The sequence below is a fragment of the Mixophyes fleayi genome, chromosome 9 (genome assembly GCF_038048845.1).
Source record: "Mixophyes fleayi isolate aMixFle1 chromosome 9, aMixFle1.hap1, whole genome shotgun sequence".
NCBI lineage: Eukaryota > Metazoa > Chordata > Amphibia > Anura > Limnodynastidae > Mixophyes > Mixophyes fleayi.
Window position 1 is genome coordinate 114,779,288 of NC_134410.1, and position 22,294 is coordinate 114,801,581.

The window sequence follows — 22,294 nt, forward strand, 5'->3', positions numbered from 1 at the left end:
AAAGCTTATATTATACAACACCTGAAAATTAAAAGTTCCTATAGCTTTAACCTCACGCTAATTCAAAGCACACAGGGTGACTTATTACATAATTGAGAACAATTTAAAATAGACCCTTTACTACTGGACAGTTAAATCTAAACACCTCACATACTGTTCAGTGTAGGCAGACATTGGTCTACCTCAATTTCCATAGTGACATATTACCTGGACTTAATTATAATATAATTGGTTTGCATCACAGCCGGATTAGGAGGCCACGGGCCCTCTTAAAAGACCCCCCCCTCCCACCTGGACTAGGTACTGTATGACATTATATAGTTCTTGGTGGCTGGCCCCTCCTCCAGGACCAGCCACGTTCTTCATGCTGCCACAGATCGTATGATCCGTTCCTCCCTCCCCCTGTGTATGTGGCCACCTCCTTCTTTATGTACCCGTCTCCCTCACGGACAAGGTCTCAAAAAGGGACACGCATCACATGACAGGTGCTGTCCCATGCGTGCAGTCTGCAAGAGAGGCAGACCGAACAGTCTGCCTCCCCAACACAGCGCGGATGGCTGGGCCATCTTTTCTATTGGGCACGATGGGCAGGTGCCCGGGGGCCCCACGGGCAAGGGGGCCCCAGAGGCAGGGCTCTTAATTAGAATTAATAATCCTGCAAAAGAAAAAACCTGCAAAAAAAACCTTCAAGGGTCACTGAGCAAGTACATATATCTATCTCTATCTCTATATATCTATGTCTGTATCTCTATACATCTATATCTATATACATCTACTATATAAATGCCTAGTGGCGTGTGTGAAAAAAAAAACCAAGCTGCAGCGCCACCTGCTGGGCAGAGTTATACACTGACCTATATATTTCTTGAAGGAGAAGTGACAGTTGGGAGTGGTTGGTGGTTGCCGGGGGTGACAGTGGGGAGTTTTTAACACCTTAAGTAGCTTGAGGAACGATGTGGCGATGAAGATGAAGGATGAGGTGATGGAGAAAAATGATGAGGTGGTGACATGTGGACAAAACCACGTTAAAAAAGGGCGCTTGCGTCGGGAAGTAACGCTCTTCCCCTGAGGAGACCTGGGCTATGGCCCAAATGCATGACAAGAACCTTTTTAACACCTTAAGTAGCTTGATTTAACTAGAATGCATGAGTATCATGCACGGGTTAACTTGTATATATATATCCACAACAATAGATATACACTGGCGCTATCTACCACATCAGTTAATATTATATATAGAGGTTCACAATACTATATAGTATCAGATGCAATAATAAAAGTCCACGATCACTTCACTCATGTGTGAGTGGCAGCCACATATAAGCCTGTATCCGGATGGTCAATCCAGAAGAAAATAGTCACTAGAACAAAGCACAGGCGGGGCGCCTCATAGTGTTATACCAGGACAACAAAAAACAAAATATGTATATATATGCGTACCGTCAAGTAAAGATGTATAATCAAGACTTGAGTGTATCCTCTTGGGGAGTTGTAACACTGGATCTCAACTCAGGAACAATACAAGGGCGTGGAAAAAGGCAAATATAGTATAATATTGTAATGCAAAGGATAGTGCACCACGTGAAACACCACCGAATATTCAAAAGGGTGTCATGTTCAAAAAATACACCAGGGTATATATATAGAACAACGTAGCCCAGAAAAACACACACCAATTTATGTGTAGGTAATAATTCATATGCGTACCAGAAATATGAGCATAATAGCTAGAAGATGTTTTCTTTAAAGGCAGCTGTATCTCATACAATGGACACCCAGGAATATGGGCATAATAGCCAGAAGATGTTTCCTTTATAAGCAGCTGTATCTTGTGCAATGGACACCCTTCCAGCGGCGGTATAATAAATGGAAGGGAATACAATTGTAAAGAGCAATAAAAATTTAATAAACAAAGTAATACTGAACTCACATGTAGTTCACCAGGTACAGCTGATCAACAGTAAGGCTCGACGCGTTTCGTCTTGGTACTCACAAGACTTCCTCAGGAGCACAGAGATGTATAACACCGAATTAAACGGCTTTTTATCGAGTCCGCGCGCCATTTTGGCGCATGCGCACAGTCCGCCACAGTGTGCGCAGGCGCGGGATCGAGAATTCAAAAAACTTTATTGTAAACGAATTCTATGTGCAATCACAACAATAACAATGAACCTACATGTTAGATGTGATCCGTACACAGCGCCAGAGTATATACTTATAAACAAAAACATTACATCACCACATAGGCGGCACAGATAGTAAGTCCCTCATGTACCGCTAAAATTAACAAATAAAAAATACATTAATATAAACAATAATGCAAAGCTAGATGATAACCATCTCATATAATCCATATAACATAATATATAATATAGATGAGATTTAAAATTTCTAATACAGTGTAAAATACATGTGTATAAAAACCATAGACTGCCCACACATTATATAAACGATAAACATATTTATAAAGTGCAAATACATATAACATACTTCATGCCTAAAAAGACATTCATATCTATATATAATCCATAGATGACCAAACTATGGAAAATAGCTCACATAAATATAGCTCTAATAACAATTATAAAGATGTGAAGAGTGGAGGGAAGGGGAAGACATAAAGGGAAGGTTTATAATAATTTTTTATAAAAACGGGGCTAGTATACTCTGGCGCTGTGTACGGATCACATCTAACATGTAGGTTCATTGTTATTGTTGTGATTGCACATAGAATTCGTTTACAATAAAGTTTTTTGAATTCTCGATCCCGCACCTGCGCACACTGTGGCGGACTGTGCGCATGCGCCAAAATGGCGCGCGGACTCGATAAAAAGCCGTTTAATTCGGTGTTATACATCTCTGTGCTCCTGAGGAAGTCTTGTGAGTACCAAGACGAAACGCGTCGAGCCTTACTGTTGATCAGCTGTACCTGGTGAACTACATGTGAGTTCAGTATTACTTTGTTTATTAAATTTTTATTGCTCTTTACAATTGTATTCCCTTCCATTTATTATAACGCCACTGGAAGGGTGTCCATTGCACAAGATACAGCTGCTTATAAAAGAAACATCTTCTGGCTATTATGCCCATATTCCTGGGTGTCCATTGTATGAGATACAGCTGCCTTTAAAGAAAACATCTTCTAGCTATTATGCTCATATTTCTGGTACGCATATGAATTATTACCTACACATAAATTGGTGTGTGTTTTTCTGGGCTACGTTGTTCTATATATATACCCTGGTGTATTTTTTGAACATGACACCCTTTTGAATATTCTGTGGTGTTTCACGTGGTGCACTATCCTTTGCATTACAATATTATACTATATTTGCCTTTTTCCACGCCCTTGGATTGTTCCTGAGTTGAGATCCAGTGTTACAACTCCCCAAGAGGATACACTCAAGTCTTGATTATACATCTTTACTTGACGGTACGCATATATATACATATTTTGTTTTTTGTTGTCCTGGTATAACACTATGAGGCGCCCCGCCTGTGCTTTGTTCTAGTTGTATATATATATATATCTATATATATATATATATATGTAGGGGCCCCGATGCACTATTTGCCCGGGGGGCCATAATGTTGTTAAGATGGCCCTGGCGGATGGGACAAGGTAAAGGTAGTTAAACTGTAGAGTATGGGTGGGAGCTTATTATTTAATGATGGACTATTTAATAGAGGGTCTATTAATTTATGGTGGGTTGATGGGACCTTAATTTAATGGTGGGGTTGTTTGGGGGCTACAAATTGAATGTGGGGCTCTATTTGGGGAGAAGGAAGGCTATTTATTAAATGTAGAAAAAGTTATATTTAGTAAATATAAATGCTATTAATTTATTGCCAGGGCTGTTTGGGGTGGGGGCTGGTTGGGGCTTTCTAAATTTTATGTACCTGTCTTGTATCCCAAATAGGACCCCCAATATTCCTAGACCAGATAAGCAGCAACTGAGCTTAAGACATTAAGACATCAGCACCCATGGATAGGGAAAGCTGCAGGTACAGATGGAAGAGAGCTGGAGTCTACCGACTGAATTTGGGTGACTGTCTCTCTTAGTCAGGATTGGTTGGGAGGTATGTCCTACTTCACACTGTACTGCTCGTGAAGGGAGAGCTGTGTGCACCTAACAGTAGTGCACACAGTGTTGCCTGTGTATTTGTCTAAAATAATAGTCATATTGGACCAAAATATATTGCTTAATGGTTGTCCTGTACCAGAAGGGCTGGAACTTCACAGATGTCATACTGAAGACAACATTATCCTGCCAATGTTGCTATGCCTCCCAATATCTCCCTCTTGGTTGACAACATAACTCTCTCTCCTGCCACCTAAGCCGCTACCTTAGTCACCCTTCCTCCTCTGTAACATCACAAAAATCCATCCATTCGTCTCTCAGGAAGCAACCAAAATCCTGGTCCATTCACTCATTTCTCATCTTGATTATTGCAACATCCTTCTCACTGGTCTTCCTGACTCTCACATGTCTGACCTTCAGCCACACAGAATGTTGCGGTTAGGCTCATCTTCCTCTCCCACCGCACCTCTTCTGCTTCTCCTCTGCGTAAATCCCTTCATTGCTGCCTATCCTTTTCAGAATTGAGTTCAAGCTCCTTACCCTCACTTACAAAGCCCCTTACCAACACTTCACCCCCTTACATCTGTGACCGTGTCTCAAGGTATATACCTACCCGGCCACTCTGCCATGCCTCTGACCTCTGCCTCATTACCTTCTCCCATTCCCCACTCCTAGACTTCTCCCGTGCTGCCCACATTATTTGGAACTCCATACTCCGTCTCACTTGACTCTCCCCCGACCTTCAAACACTCACTCAAAACTCACCTTTTCAAGCTCGCCTATCCTACCACCTCCTAACCATCTTATCCATCACCTCCTCTTCCTCACCTGCCATCTCCTATTCTCCCAGTCGCTCCAACCGTTTCTCACTACCCCTCCCTCTAGAATGTAAGTTCTCACATCAGGATCCTCTCTACCTATTGTCCCATGTCTGTCTACCGTCTGACTCCCTCGTACGTCCTGCCACGCCTTTTGCTGCACTCTGTGTGAGTCCACATAGCAATACTAACACTCATCTGTGCTACTTATGTGTATAACCTCATCTATTTGTGAATTACTATCTGTTGCGCCTAATAAATAATAATATTATCCTGGCAAGTCACTTCTAGTAGACACTGAACTTCACCTAATTCTATCTACAACTTTGCTACATCATGTAAATATAGCCACACTCTTTACAGGTATTTAATTATAATATTTTCTATGCTTTCCTGTTTAGAAGACTTTTAAAAGTGCACAGTCTGACACTTCTATTCCACCCAAGTCCTTTACTCTTTAGAATTTCCTTCCAGCCCTGTAAAGTAAAACAGCGCTGTCTCCCATCTCTCCCCCTGCTCCCCTGCACACTACACACAGCTCAGCACTCATCTGCATATTCACTAAATCTCTCACCAGATTCTCTGGAAGAGAAAATAAAAGGTGAAGAAGACCACAAGGTGGAGTTGTTAATTCCCTGGCAATCACAGCTATGGATTGACATTGACCTTAGATAAAGCCTTTCCTCTCAGTACACAGGCTCAGGGCTGCTTGATTCTGTCCACACAATGCATGTGGCTTGGTGCAGACTGTCATTAGAATGTTAGCCAGCGATATTATAGACTGTCATTGTGGTGTGACTGGGGCAAGCTTCTCTCTTTTAGATAACTGCATGGTCTGCAAATCCTCAAATTACGGAAGGTTTTAATAATAAATATTTACCAGAACGAATTAGTTATCTGCTACATTGTAACACTTCTCCCGTCTTGTATACTGGAAAAATTATCAGCAACTTTTCCTATTCTGCAGGTTTAGAGAACGATATTGTATTGTTGTCACATAACATACTAAATTAAAGTTTTAAATAAATGTTCTCCATCCAGGTGACAGCACAATATCATTTCTTTTATTCCCCAGCATCTTTCTAATGTACTGTGTGTGAAGGCAATCGCACATGACCACTTCTCTAGTTCTAGTGGATGAAATTCTCAATATCTGTTCTCTGTACAACAGTAAAGCACCTCTAACTTGTTGTGTATGTTTTACGATTTCCTTAAGGTAAGTGCTTTTAATCACGTCCTGTGGTCATATCATCTTGGAGAGGCTATTTAGTTTCCTATTTTCTCTAAGACCATTGGCAGCACAGTGGCTAAGTGGTTAGCACTTCTGCCTTACAGCATTGGGGTCATGAGTTCAATTCCCGACCATGGCCTTATCTGTGTGGAGTTTGTATGTTCTCCCTGTATTTGTGTGGGTTTCCTCCGTGTGCTCCGGTTTCCTCCCACACTCCAAAAAGATACTATTAGGTTAATTGGCTGCTAACAAAATTGACCCTAGTCTGTCATTGTGTGTGTTAGGGAATGTAGACTGTAAGCTCCAATGGGTCAGGGACTGATGGGAGTGAGTTCTCTGTACAGCGCTGCGGAATTAGTGGTGCTATATAAATAAATGGTAATAATAATAATAAGACCATGCAAATACAGAAGGATGAATAAAGAAAATAAAGTTGTTGTTTTTTTTAGGTTATTAAAAAGACAAGCTCTACCACAAGGAGGGTCTTTATTCACTTATACCAAGCAGATGCTCATTTAAGCAAGGCCATACTGGCCAACTTTCTCGTTCTCCCCTGTGATAGTTCCCGGAGGGGAGGTAACCAGCAAGTCAGCGAGTGTGGGAGGGGGCGTGGTGATGCGCTATGCAACTCGCTGCATGAAGCTGTAGGGGTTGGGCCCACATACGCGATTCACACCATTAAGCCACGCCTATGCCCCGGAAATCCGGGAGAGTGTCCACTCTTGCGGGTCTCCTCCCAGACATTCCGGGAGAGAATCCATGAGCAAGGCTGTTTTATTCACAGCACAGCTACAGAGACGACTGGTTAACTGTTGGGCAGATTTAGTCAACATATAAAAAACATACTATTAAATGTGCTTGCATGTTTTATAGATTACATTTACCTTGTTATCCCTTTTACACAAATATATTCCTCCTAGAACTAAACAACATTTTAGTATTATGAAGAATGTACCGGTAATTTGGAAAAAACATCTCTCATGTGCATTATTCCTCACTATTAAAAAACTCTAAATCCCAAAATGTATTTTCTTTCGGACATGGAGGATAAACACCTTGTTCCGTATTAATCCGATACTACAGCTCTGTTATAAAGTAAAGTATTTGCTCCCCACTGGACTACAGTCATCAGCAACACCCGCTGGTCTAGTTAGAGAAGCTCCTCCCATCTAAGATGGCCACCTACTGCAGAGCAGTGACAATGCAATGTACTATACTACTCAGTTTTTTTAATATATAATAATGCAACATGAAGTCTTTAATTCCTCTCTAAATATAAACAGTCCAATTGCAAGGTTTGATTTGTACATGCTCACTTAAGCTAGTGGAATGTTTATCTTCAAATTTTTGGTCAAGCCATGGGAATGTCAGTCTGGGTTTGGAAAGACCCTAATATTTTTGAAGTGTATTGCATAGATTCTGTTCACCACTGCCAGATAATAGGGATCACTGTCTATAAAATAGCACTCACTGATAATGTGCCTAAAAACACACAAACAAAAATTACAAGATGCACATATGCTACATATAATATGTATCCACTCGTATTATGTCAAAGGATCCATGAGCTTTGGTTGAGTTACGTACACCGCTTACACGCAATATTGTTAAACCATTAACAACGCTACATCTGCTGCATGTGGAAGCGTCCCTCGCTCTTCCCTAAAATTACTCAGGAAGGGGATGCAATGCAGCCAACAAGACGCCTTCTTGGACATGTTTTCTTCAATCACTTGCTGATAAATTATGTCACAATTTTGCTAATTCAATTTTGCAGAATAGTCAGGTTGTTACTATAACGACACTAACATGACCACAGTAACATCCCTATCAAAATGTCATCATTGCAAATTGGGCCACTACCCAAAAAGGAGGCATGGTCACGTCATGTTGGGAGAGGACCACGTCCCCAAGGGAGACGTCTATTCTGAAGATTGTTCCCGACTCCCCTTCCATGAAAACACCTTAGCAATGCCACTACCACCAGTGACAGTCGGCAGGACAGGATTGCGACAAATTGCAGACAACAGCAGCCTTTATTTGTGGCTGACTAATAATACCATTTACTGTCAAATTCTGTATTATCATCACCCATATAGATGACCGAACTGGTGCAAAATAATTAGAAATTATTTGGCAAAAATCAAATTTTACCATTGGCAGCTACAGTGCAATTTATTAAGTCATTTTTAGTTTTTGGGTAAATTTTGGTGTTAAAGAGTCAATCATGTATAAGTTGATATAAAATGACAAATCATTTTGTAACATTTACAATCGTGTGAATGTTATGTTATGTTTCCTGTATAAGGAAGTTAATATATTAGACTGTATGAACACCCAAGGCCAGACTTCACACATAATATACTGAATGTTCTGCAAAACTTTTTTAAGTAGTTTTTTTATTTTGCTTAATAAAACCATTTGAATTGTATGGTCAGCGACACTTTAATACTAAAGCTGTTCTGGCAGCATAACAAAGGCTCAATTGCATTACATTTGCCATCACTGCAATGGATTATGGAACTGCACCTCCAACTTTTTACAGGTTCCCTTCAAAGTTAAGGTTTCCGTTTAGTGGATGTGTAGTGACCCAGAAATTGAGCCCCACCTACCAATAAATACTTAAGTAGCCCGACACCTACTAGCGGAGTTCAAACTATACGATCTTTGAAGTCATTGCACCCAAATAAGCAATATTACCCATGCTTTTTTCAGTTCATAATACATATTCCCAAATTGACTTCCTCCTTACAGACAAATTAATCCTCCAACACACTAACACTATCTCCATATTATCTATAATGTGGACGGGTCATGGTCCTTTACACTGGCAATGGATCAGCTATGTCAAGACCCGTAACCATCCGTGGAGGCTAGCCAACCACATCCTAGCTTCAACACAAAGCCAAGAAGCATGGTGGCTTAGTGGTTAGCACTTCTGCCTCACAGCACTGGGGTCATGGGTTCATTTCCCGACTATACCTGTGTGGAGTTTGTATGTTCTCCCCGTGTTTGCGTGGGTTTCCTCCGGGTGCTCCGGTTTCCTCCCACACTCCAAAAACACTAGTAGGTTAATTGGCTGCTATCAAATTGACCTTAGTCTCTCTCTCTCTCTCTCTCTCTCTCTCTCTCTCTGTGTATGTTAGAGAATTTATACTGTAAGCTCCAATGGGGCAGGGACTGATGTGAGTGAGTTCTCTGTACAGCGCTGCGGAATTAGTGGCGCTATATGAATAAATGATGATGACGACTTTTCAAGAGGCTCAGAATTCTTATTCACAAACTAAACCTCTCGTGGACAAATCTACATTCGAGACTGCTATGAGGGGGATCGCTCTCCAAACTGCTGCTAGAATCGAGAGAAAAAATATACAGATACAAAAAGACCTTGAATCCAAAATACTAAGACAGCACTGACATGTCTCTGCCAAAAATGAAATGCCCTAGGCAGCGGGACCAACAAGGTATTAGTGAGTAAACAACAAGCAAGAAATAGAATATGAAACTTGACTAACCCAGCTGGATGTAAACTTTCCAACCTCCTTGATATAGACGATTTATTAAACTCTTATTGTTCCAAACTTTATAAGTGGAAAAATTACCCTCGCATCATTCAGCCATAGAATACCATATAGTAATTCTGTTAAAGCCCCTATTCTGGACCCCGTCTCTCTAGAGTCCCTAAACATCCCCTGGCCTGAAACAAAGTAACCACCATCCAATCTTTACTTAAAGACAAAGCATCGGCCCCCCGACGGCAACTCAAGTAACTTTCTTTTGTTTGATCTTCATTGAACAAACATGAACCACAATAAGACATGTAGACCTACAGGCCTGGGTAATCCTCATTTTTTAAATCGGTACATCAATACAAAAGATTTTAATTTTCAAACATGAAAGAGGTAACATTAACACAAAAAGGTGGGGTAGGTGATCAGGGTCAAGAATAAATGGTGGGGGGGGGGGATTTAGAGCAAGATTATCTAGTCTTCTCTAGACCAAAGTCAGCAGTGACTGGATGAATTGATATTAAATGCTGAGCAGTGTTTTAAAAAGGGTAGTTGTATAGTGTGCTCTCTACAAGAATAAACTCCAGGGAGTAAACGTATCAAGTATCAATTTTTGCAAACTGCCAATATCCGGCGACTTTGCATGGTAAATTTAAAGTGTCAATAGCTTTAAAGGCAAAACTTGCCTTTAAAACTATTGCCGCTTTAAATGTACCATGCAAAGTCGCCGGTTATCGGGGATTTGCAAAAATTGCAATTTTAATACATGTACCCCCAGGACTCTTTCCCTCCCGATGCAAGGGCAAAAAAAGGTGAGGGTCTGGGCTTCTCTTTTGAGGGAATCAAGTTATGGTCTGAGTGCCTAAATAGAAGCTCAATCAGCAGAAATGAAGGAAAATCTTTAAGTTCTAGACATGTTAGCCAGATAGCTGTGCCGAGTGGCAATCAGCCATTGATATATCGTCCATATTGATAAGTGTTGTAACCAGAATTAAGGACCCTCTGGGTCTGCCCCGTCTTCCCCAGATTTCAGATGCAAATAGTTTAATGCTAGTGTACTCCCACCAGCTCAAATAACTTTTATGCCACTTTCCAATCAGATATAGAATCAATTTTAACTAACTTAATATAAGCTCTTAGAGGGGGAGCTATTCAGAGAAGCCGGAATCCCAAATTATAATTATTCCTAAACCGAAAAACACAAGCCTATGCAAAAATTACAGACCAATCGCATTACTGAACTCTAACCATAAAATATTTGCTAAACTCACTGCAAACAAACTTAGCTTGGTTATTTGTAATCTAGTTACCCAGAGCAGGTGGGCTCCATGCTAGTCAGATGATACCATAGGGTATATGTATTAAGCTGAGAGTTCCGGCAGGTTTAAAAAGTGGAGATGTTGCCTATAGCAACCAATTAGATTCTAGTTATTTTGCAAAATGTACTAAATAAATGATAACTAGAATCTGATTGGTTACTATAGGCAACATCTCCACTTTTCAAACCTGCCGGAAACTCGCAGCTTGATAGGGTTTTTGCAGCGGTTTTCTCTCTTATAGATTTACGGTATTTAATGGCACACATCAGTGTCCCCTCTAATACATATGCTTGACATTGAACCGCAAGCTGAAACAATCATCATCATCATCAATTTATATAGCACCACTAATTCTGCAACGCTGTACAGAGAACTCACTCACATCAGTCCCTGCCCCATTGGAGCTTACAGTCTAAATTCCCTAACACACAAACAGACACACAGACTAGGGTCAATTTGATAGCAGCCAATTAACCTACTAGCATGTTTTTGGAGTGTGGGAGGAAACCAGAGCACCTGGAGGAAACCCACGCAAACACGGGGAGAACATACAAACTTCACACAGATAAGACCATGGTCGGGAATCAAACTCATGACCCCAGTGCTGTGAGGCAGAAGTGCTAACCACTAAGCCACCGTGCTGCCCAAACAATACTGAGGTAAGTGGTCCTACAGTAGGCGATACACATAATAAACTATGTCTGTTTGTGGAGGATGTACTTTGTATTATAAACACCCATGAGGCTTCCCTACACACTTTACATTCTATTCTGGATGAGTATGGAAGAGCCTTGTTGTATAAACTCAATGCTACAAAAACTGAGGCCGTCCCCACAAACATCGACAACAAGCAACTCATCTGCTTAAAAGAAAAATTCAAATGCGCCTGACAAAATCCTGGCGCTACCCGGGGATTCAAATACTTCAATGTAACTATTTGCTCCTGCTTCCACAATTCTCCGCTCTAACTAAAGCTTGGGGAATCCGTGAAGTCTCATGGTTGGGTCTCATTGCTTTCATCAAAATGATGCTGCTACTGAAACTAGTATTTATTATTATTATTAATTTTTATTTATAGTGCAAATTAGTATTTTGTTTTGCACATAAGTTAAATACTGACTGTTTTTTCATGTAGCACACAAATACTTGATAGCTTATTTGTATACTGAAATTTAAAGTTGATATTTGTGTGCTACATGAAAAAACAGTCAGTATTTAACTTATGTGCAAAACAGAATACTAATTTGCACCCCTTGCATTATAACATGGTTTTGTCCAGGAGACTGAAATAAGAAGTTTCTCAAGTTAAGATCCTGAATGAATCAGGCCCTAGGTCGGGAATCGAACTCACGGCCCCAATGCTGTGAGGCAGAAGTGCTAACCACTGAGCCACTGTGCTGTCCATTCTAAGGTCCGTTCACTGTGCTTTCATCTGAAGGTTCAGAACAGCCCTTATCCACATATAATACACTATACGGCATATAGAATTATGAACAAGCCCTGAAAGAGACTGTCACAGGGAGACTGGGCTAAAAAACGAATAGATTGTACAAATGATGTAACTACAATATCTGTTTGACTTAAATAAACCAGTGAATACACAAAAAGTTGATCCTATGTGAATAGGCATATTATAATATTCAAACAAATGCATATTAAGGGTCACGTACCATGATGGAGATACTTATAATTAATGTAATCCTGTCATCTACATCACTACAAGCTATTACCCTGAATCAATAACATATTTAGCTCCTACAATCCTCCCTGAATTGTTCTCAACTACAAATAGGAAGTCAGGTGTGTACATGAAAAAGGCTTCCCCGATGAACAGAGCATATGCGAAACTGATCTGGTTCTGATAAGCTCCTGAAACATTTCTGTGATAGGCAGATCTTTTATATGAAGCCATTTGTGTTTTATATTTAATGCTCCTTCACTCTTCAGCCATGTTTGCAGCCTTTATCACGGTATATACCGGGGAGAGGGTTGAGAGGTGTAGTAAAGGCTTCTTTCTGCTTTCACAGACAGTCTAAGCTGTCTAGTTGGCTTGTGCTGAACAAATGTAAAGACTCCAACTGCCCTAAGCTTCTATTTCACAGGCAGATTCAGCAATGTGAGGCCACTCCCTTGTCAACGTTCAGTCTCTCTACATGCTTGAGCCTGCAGAGCGAAGAACAAAGGGAGGGGGAGGAGTGGTTCTCTGTGCTCATTGTACCAATGCTTGCAGAAGACCTGTGTGAAGCCTGCAGCTGGAAGGGTCTATACTTTTTTCCATGCACCAACCGGCAAGCAAGGCATCAACATAAAGCTGCAAATTATATTTTTGTAGTTTTAGTAGATTGGTTTGTTTTTATGAGACTAGTAACAAACGTAAAAGTTTAATACTCGGAGAAAAAAAAAATTATATATATGTTTCTGGCTTGTTTTAGTCATCTGCAACTTTAAAGACAAGAATGACATGGTCATTTCAATGTAAAACTTCAGGCAATAATACAAAAGGAAACCCAGCGAACGAGGGAAGAACATACAAACTCCATACATATAGCACCCTGGGTGGAGTCAAACTCAAGATTCCATCAACGTATTTTAAAAAGCTCAGGGATTGGAGAGTTTTGTTTTCGGGCCCAAAATATAAAACAAAAAAAAATGGAGGGGCCTCAGAAGGTTCAAAGTGGCCACACTATCTCCCCTCGATCATAAGGACAGAGCCCCTGACCCGATTCCCAGAGTGGTTAGCACTGCTCCCTCATAGCACTGGGGTCATGAGTTCAATTCCCGACCATGGCCTTATCTGTGTGGAGTTTGTATGTTCTCCCCGTTTTTGCGTGTTTCCTCCAGTTTCATCCCACACTCCAAAAACATAATACTAGGTTAATTGGATGCCAACAAATTGACCCTAGTCTGTGTGTGTATTATAGGGACTGATGCGAGCAGGGCCGGATTAAGGGAATGGAGGCCCCTGGGCTAAGGGCGCCTCCATTCCCCCGTGAGGCCCCCAATATGAGCCACCCGCCGCCCCCCCCGTACCCTGTGAGGGCCCCCCCCCAAGTGCTTACCTGTCACTGTAGTCCTCCGTCCCCGGCGCGCTGTAAGCTCCTTACTGAGGAGATCTCGCGAGAGTTCACTCGCGAGATCTCCTCAGTAAGCAGATTATTGAGCGCCGGGGACGGAGGACTACAGTGACAGTGATCGGGCTGGGGGCACCCCTGCCCCCGGACCGATCAATAATGCTGCTGAGGACTTTGAAGGGCCCCCTGGATGCCCGAGGCCCCTGGGCTATAGCCCAGTTAGACCTCGGGTTAATCCGGCCCTGGATGCGAGTGACAAAAATTCTCTTTACAGCACTGCGGAATTGGTGGCGCTGTATAAATAAATGCTGATGATTATGATTCTCACTCGAAGGACACTGAAGCTTCATTTAAAACATTCATGAGCAAAATTCATTTCTACAACTTCTCTGGTCCGTGCTGGGTGCAGACCTCTGTACAGACCAATCTCTGCATCAGAGATCTGAACTGGAGAAGGAATGTCCCTCTTCAGTGGGACCCAAGTCATGCACCCAGTAGTTACTGAAGGAAGTTCAGAATTCCACGCATTCACCCATGGTTCCATCAAAGCACTGTGATTTGCTGGCATCCCAGGGATGCATATCCGGGCTTTCACTGCTGATGGCCCCTACGCCAGAGGACCAAGGTAGCTTCTTGTAATGGAAAGGGGGACTAGACCCTTCAAGAACAGATACTAAAAAACTTAATCTTAGCTAAAGGGCTGAGAAGCGATGCCAACCACTGTGCCACCATATGCTATCTAACTGTAAGGTGGTCATTGGTCTCATTTATAATTATGGAATTTTAAGGCTATATGGGGCCTGAGACAATTTTTATTAGACTGCAGCCAAGCAGTTCATTAGCAACCAGTGACATCACAGAGGAAAGAGAGGCCAATTCCAGAAATGTATCGTTGGTCCGTCTATAGTCAAATACTACGACTTGGGAAAGGTAGACACGGGGAAGAAGAAATTTCAAATATGTAAAGACAGTGTCCATCTGTGAAGCAACAGTGAGAATTGTGAATGACTAAAGGAGGACGGAGTATGTAAAATGTTTGAGGAGCTGGGGTTGACCACTGAGAGAAGACAAAAAAATGACTTAATTACAAAATGAAAAGAAGCCTGTGGCATACATGGGTCTAGGGTTGTGACTGAATAAGAGATTACCAGGAAGCATCTAACATCAAAGAAGCCATCATCTTCTAAAGGATTAAATTACCAGTTCCAGCCTGCAATAGATATGACTTGCTTTCAGGCAACTACTGATAACCTAAACTGGTCAGTTTACCATGCCCTGCTAGAGAGGTTTGCATGTAAATCCCAGCATGCACTGGGTGCTGGTGACATCACCATGTTTTTCTGGATCACGAATATATCAGTAGAAAGAAGCGCTAACCAATCAGAAAGAGAATGATTTAGAGTATGATTTAGTTCATATGGATAGGATGAAAAGTGGTCCTGGAGTAAGGTCTATAATGTTAAAGTGTAAACAGCTTACTGATATCATACATATATTTATTTTCTGTGAATGGACATCATATCAACTCAGTAAAAGGATTTTTTAAAACTGTGTTTAATTGGAGCCTCTAAAGCAGTGAGGGGCAACGTGAAGTAGCTGGAGGTCACAGGGGCACCATAGAGGTAGAGGTAGAGCACAGTAACACACACACACACACACACACACACACAATCATCACCATTTATTTATATAGCGCCACTAATTCCGCAGCGCTGTACAGAGAACTCACTCACATCAGTCCCTGCCCCATTGGGGCTTACAGTCTAAATCCCCTAACATACATACACACAGACAGACAGAGACAGACAGAGAGAGAGAGAGACTAGGGTCAATTTGTAAGCAGCCAATTAACCTACTAGTATAATAAAGTATTATGTAAGAAGAGGTAGATTACGCTACTACCCCACTGCTGCTAAACACACCTATAGGAATCACACAATATTCCCAATGTCGAATACAATAAATAAAATAGATATAGGAATGTTTCAGTGCTGTTGGCTGCAGTCACATAGGTGGATATAAATAGGCTAATCTTATCTTCTTAACAACATATATAAATAGTGATAAATAAAGAGAATACTTATATTTTGGAGGTAGATGTGTGAGTCACTTTGTTCAGCTCTTTCCTCCAATTTGTGATGACATAGCATAAAAAATACAAAAACACAACATAGTGTGATACAGTAACAACAAGTGACGTTGTGTAGTGAATGTGAGATTGGCTTCAATCCAATGTTCTCTTCTTATGTGAATCCACTCACCAAATGCAAGATATAAACGTGCCTTAATTAGTTATATCATATGGTGTCTGCACCCAACTTCTTATGTGATAACACTTACAAGATGGAAAAAGATAGTAGCTGGGTTCAAATTTCTTTAAAGTCCTCCATTTAGATAATCCGGATCTTTCTCTCAGATAAATATTTTCCATATTTTAAATATGAAAAAGAAAAATAAACGTATCTAGTGTGATACCGTTTAACTCCCCAAAAATTTATTGCACTTACATAGCATAAAAAATTAAAATAACATGTAAAAAATAGCACATAAAAGCTGGACCATAGGATTATGAGGGTCCCTACCAGATACAGGTGGATAAACAGCTTGTAATCAATATCAATATCAATATCCCACAATAAGTGGGGTCCTCATAAATTTCAGGTCCAGTAGCCCTATTTTACCAACGCGTTTCAACCTCTCAATTTAGGTCTTTCTCAAGGACCTAAATTGAGAGGTTGAAACGCGTTCGAGAACAACCAGCAAAGTGGACCCCAGGGATATTGATATTGATTACAAGCTGTTTATCCACCTGTATCTGGTAGAGACCCTCATAATCCTATGGTCCAGCTTTTATGTGCTGTTTTTTACATGTTATTTAAATTTTTATGCTATGTAAGTGCAATAAATTTTTTGGGGAGTTAAACGGTATCACACTAGATCCGTTTCTTTTTCTTTTTCATATTTAAAATATGGAAAATATTTATCTGAGAGAAAGATCCTGATTATCTAAATGGAGGACTTTAAAGAAATTTGAACCCAGCTACTATCTTTTTCCATCTTGTAAAGTGTTATCACATAAGAAGTTGGGTGAAGACACCATATGATATAACTAATTAAGGCACGTTTATATCTTGTATTTGGTGAGTGGATTCACATAAGAAGAGAACATTGGATTGAAGCCAATCTCACATTCACTACACAACGTCACTTGTTGTTACTGTATCACACTATGTTGTGTTTTTGTATTTTTTATGCTATGTCATCACAAATTGGAGGAAAGATCTGAACAAAGTGACTCACACATCTACCTCCAAAATATAAGTATTCTCTTTATTTATCACTATTTATATATGTTGTTAGGAAGATAAGCCTATTTATATCCACCTATGTGACTGCAGCCAACAGCGCTGAAACATTCCTATATCTATTTTATTTAACCTACCAGTATGTTTTTGGAGTGTGGGAGGAAACCCACGCACACGGGGAGAACATACAAACTCCACACAGATAAGGCCATGGTTGGGAATTGAACTCATGACCCCAGTGCTGTGAGGCAGAAGTGCCAACCACTGAGCCCCCGTGCTGTCCTACAGTCTGTGGGATCTGCCCCTCACTGGAACATTGACTGTTTCCAAAGTATCTCACAAAGGCTACATGTAGTGTTTTCGCCTAGCAGGTAAAAATGTTGCTGAAGTCCAGTTCCGGTGAAGTGAATGTCGGTCACACACACAAGCTGTAGAAAGCTATGGAAGTATCAAACTAGCGTTTCCCCTAAAAAATACACAAACCCTTAGTAACGATCATAACATTTTTCTGTGTATCCAAGCGACACTAAATGCTTTTTTTGGGGGGGAGGATGCAAAATTTACCCCAACAAACTCTGAACAAAACATCTGAAAAACAGGAAAACGATAATTGGCCATTTTTTTGGAAGAAACCATAAAACAAAACGCTATATATATATATATATATATATATATATATATATATATATTGTGGCAAAAGCCCGCTACTGCAGAAGCACACGCAAACAACTTCTTCCTTTTATGTAGTTTTATTGTTAGGATGGTAAATGTTTTGACACCGTACAGATTTCACAGCATTTCTTGGAGACCCTAAACGCTAGCTAGACATAGCTCTGCTCTCTCAAGACCAGCCAGCTTCCCCAGCGTTGATCTCCCTGAACAAATGGCACAAACAATCTTTTATACATGTTACTCCTCCCCCAGCCTTAGCTTGATGGACAGGTGACACACCCACCTTCTCTTTAAAAGAAAACACCCATCAGTGGCTCTGTTTGGCCAGACACACCCTGTCTGTTTGCTGAGAGGAAATCATGTAAGTTAACAAACTTTAAACTACACATACGTTTTTACTTGGTTTAATCTCAACCTAGGTACATAACTGTGCCAATGTTTTATTCTGTTTGTATACTTTCTCTGCCTCTTGTCAGAAAAATGCCTCCCTTTGTTACAATATATATATATATATATATATATATATATATATATATATATATATATACATGCCATCCTCCAAACCAGAACTGAATTATTGTCAAAAGTAACTGCACAAAACATCTGCATCATATGGCGAGCACCTGACTTTAGTGCACACTGTTTAACTATTGCGTTGGTGGAGCTGCAGAATCTGGGTCAGTCCTGGAAAGTTTTTTAAAGGGTCTCATCCCACCTTATTAGAACATTAAAATAGTTTAATTTAACATTATTCATCTGAAAAATAAGACACACAGCACTGGAGGGTATTTGCAAACCTATAGTAACCAATGGCAAACAATCAGCAATTAGCTACAACCCATCTACAAGTGCCAGGTTGGTTGCTATCGGTTACTACACAGTCACACTTTGTTATGAAACAATCCCCATTGTTTCAGTACATTATGACACTATGAGTGCAGATATCCTCTTACCACACACAACGCCACAGGCACAATATTGTTATCCGACAAGTAAAAACATTTTTACTTTAAAATCTGTGTCGCCCCCCCACCCCTTCATTTTTAATCGAAAAACAACATGACAAGAGATATATTTTCCGCAGTAGGCACTAAACATGACTTCACATCTGACAGTTCCTGGGTAAAGCAAGCCTGGGGGGTGACGAACTGCAGGATGATGGGCTACATTGTACAAGAGACAGTGGCTTGGTTTCATAAATTATAGAAATGGAATTGCACTGAAATTCATATGTCATTTAGGCAATACTAGACAAATTCACCATATGCCTAGAATACATGTGTTCTCGGATCGCAATAACTTCATGCCCGTTTAGCCATCTCTAGTCTAACGTTTTGTTCTTTTGCTGCAAAACTAATGGGGAAAGATACTGTGTGTTGGTTTCAAAGTGATAAATGAGATTCTTTTCTAAATCAAATAATTGGCTATAGCGAATAGTCTTGGGATCGAGAGTGTGCTTTATGTGGTTCCTCTGGGCCAGTTATTAAAATCTAAAGATAGAAAAAGATTCATATACATAAGGGCAGGTCCCGCTTCGTAAACTGCGCTGCTGGTGAACGGAATCACCCTATAAACGTGTTCCCTATTGTATAGAGAGCAGCTTCTCTGTTATATTGTATTATCTGGATATTTTCAGCAAGAGTGCCTAAGTTAATGTCATTGTTCTGTTTTGCATGCACTTTGTGGGCAATTTACTATAGAACGTGGTTTGTGACATCTCTGCAATTCTGACCAATCATGGGGCTTGGTTTCTTTTGTTTGTTTTTGTTATGTTTTTCAGATCGACCGTGGCAGAAGACCGCGGGTCTGCGCAGCTGTCAAAAGTTCTATGCTTTAGTAATTTACCCCCTAAGTTTGTCCCCATTACATTAAAATTGCCTTCCATTTTTCAAGCATTAATGTGTTTTGAATCATAAAAGGAAAAATAGACAAACTTTTCTCACGACTTACATGGTTAATTGGAGTACAACGCTATCTAGAAGTCATATTCTTTGCAACAATAAAAAATAAAACCATATATACGTCTACAGGGAAGCTGGCATATTATCAGAAAAAATCTACTTATGGCAGCGTTGTCCAGATATGTCCGGGGCATGAACAGGGCTGCATTGTGTTATTACAACTGTGTGTTTGCAGGACAAATACTATTTATTATTATCATGTAATTTGAGATTGTCCGAAAAGGTGTATGTATGGGGGGGGGGGGGGGGCACCAGAAAGCCATGGGAGTCCATGGACCTCAGGTTTAGCAACCCAGTTTTTGTCAAAGCCCTTTAGATACTACGTGGCCTATTTATGATCAAAAACAACCTGCTCAAGATCATTTTAATTTCCTATTGCTATGATTACAAGTGAATTAATATGGCAATTTATTAAAACTGATTAGCTGGGTCAGCGGCCCAGACAGGAGCCTGTCCCAGCGAGTAATCTATAGTAAAGTTATCGCAATTGCAATCCCTTTACTTACAGGTTTCTAGGACATGGCTGAATTTGCAATGTGGAGAGCACGAAGCCTGTAGGGGAAGGTCCCTCTCCTGCAATGCTCTCCCCATAGGTTATAACAGCTAACACCATCTAGCTTCTGATTTCAGAGCTTGATATATAGAGCAAAATCGCAGTCCCCGTAGACATCTATGGTGACTGGATTTGCGACTGAAGAGGCTGGGACGGTAGCTGGTATCGGAGATATCTGCAGCGGAAGAATAGGGTAGAGGGACACAGACAAACTCTTTAACATACAGATTAGAAAGAGAATTTGTAAAAATGACATCACTAGTGTGCACTGAATTGCTGCAGTCAGACTTAGGGCTAGATTTACTAAACGGCGGGTTTGAAAAAGTGGAGATGTTGCCTATAGCAACCAATCAGGTTCTAACTGTCATTTATTTAGTGCACTCTACAAAATGACAGCTAGAATCTGATTGGTTGCTATAGGCAACATCTCCACTTTTTCAAACCCGCAGTTTAGTAAATATACCCTTTAGGGTCTCTTTGCTTCCACATTGCAGGAGAGCGGAGTCCTGCCGATTGCAGGCAGAACACATCACAGACGTAACACAAATGCATGTGTGATTCTGGTTCCACACGACTGACATATGTAATATTTCTATATGAAAGAAAATGCATACACCCAGCTGGTTCATTTAAGTCGTGTTTCAGTATAATGTTCCTTAAATGTGGGCATTGCAGATACAACTGACAGTAAGCCAATCATATCGGGAAGCAATAGCTCAGTGGTTAACGTTGTGGGCACGATACATGCGTTGACAGAGAGACTTGGTTTGAACCTCAGGGTCAGTTCCTTGTGACTTTAGCCTACTCAGGGATTTCTTGTGTCCTAGTCACCAAACTTTAGCAGGACATTATGCAGATACATCAAAACTCTCCCCCTAATTAACACAAAGACTTGGGTCTCATACATTGTTCCTTCAAAGCCAAACAACTTGAGAATAAGTCTAAAGAGAGATCCATTGCTCTTAGTTGCCCTGAATAGCAGATACTCACATTAGATTAAGCTGTTAAATCATTCACTCGCAGAGCAGTTTAGAGGGAACACTGCTTCTAACCAGTTGACAAAGGTGCCACTTATTCTGCACTTTTTACAGGTACTGTTGACTGGATAAACCTGTTCGGATGAAGGGGCCAAAAAACAAAAATGAGTGTCTCAGTGGTGGTGAAATGTAACTATTTTGAAACAACTCAGTTTAACTACCAGTATAGGGCAATATTAATTTTTAGCATCTGATTGGTTGCTACAGGCAACATCCCCACTTTTTCAAACCCGCAGCTTAGTAAATCTAGCCCACAGTGCACTTACCAACAGTCTGGGTAACGCAGAAATTGTGGCACGCAATTTGGAGGCTTTCAAAGTGAGCATTCTGTCAGCTGCGGAATAATTATGCAATTTTCATTTACTTTAAATGAGTGAACAGTCGATTAAGAGCACCTATGTCCTCTTCCCCTCTTTGCTCTTGACACATCCTCACTTCATTTCTGCAATTCTACTGAAACTAACCGGATGGCCAATCCATACACCCCTCATCCAGGATTGTTACCTGTGACAGGTACACTATACAAACCTAACACTTGTGGTCTATGTTTCATTTCCCACATCTACATCAAACTGTAAGCTCTTGCTACCAGGAGCCTCTCACAGCCTGGTCGGTGATAGGACCTCATTGGCATTACTTACATGCGTTTTATGAACATTTTCAATGCTATGGCAGTTATGTCATTATAAACCATATTTTACTAGTGTCACCGTACCCCCTATTGTCAGATATTCTA

The 22,294-nt window shown here is 40.6% G+C and overlaps 1 long non-coding RNA gene across 4 annotated transcripts in view; it reads right to left on the bottom strand.

The window, feature by feature from the left end:
* LOC142101036 (uncharacterized) overlaps positions 1–22,294 on the bottom strand; it is a 201,232-nt gene that overhangs the window by 73,555 nt on the left and 105,383 nt on the right. Inside the window, exon 4 of one of the 4 annotated variants that reach the window (XR_012678953.1) lies at positions 21,512–21,632. The exons of the other annotated variants lie outside the window; for them this stretch is intronic. This is a non-coding gene — a long non-coding RNA (uncharacterized LOC142101036). The remainder of the gene's footprint in view (positions 1–21,511; positions 21,633–22,294) is intronic. 4 annotated transcript variants of the gene reach the window in all.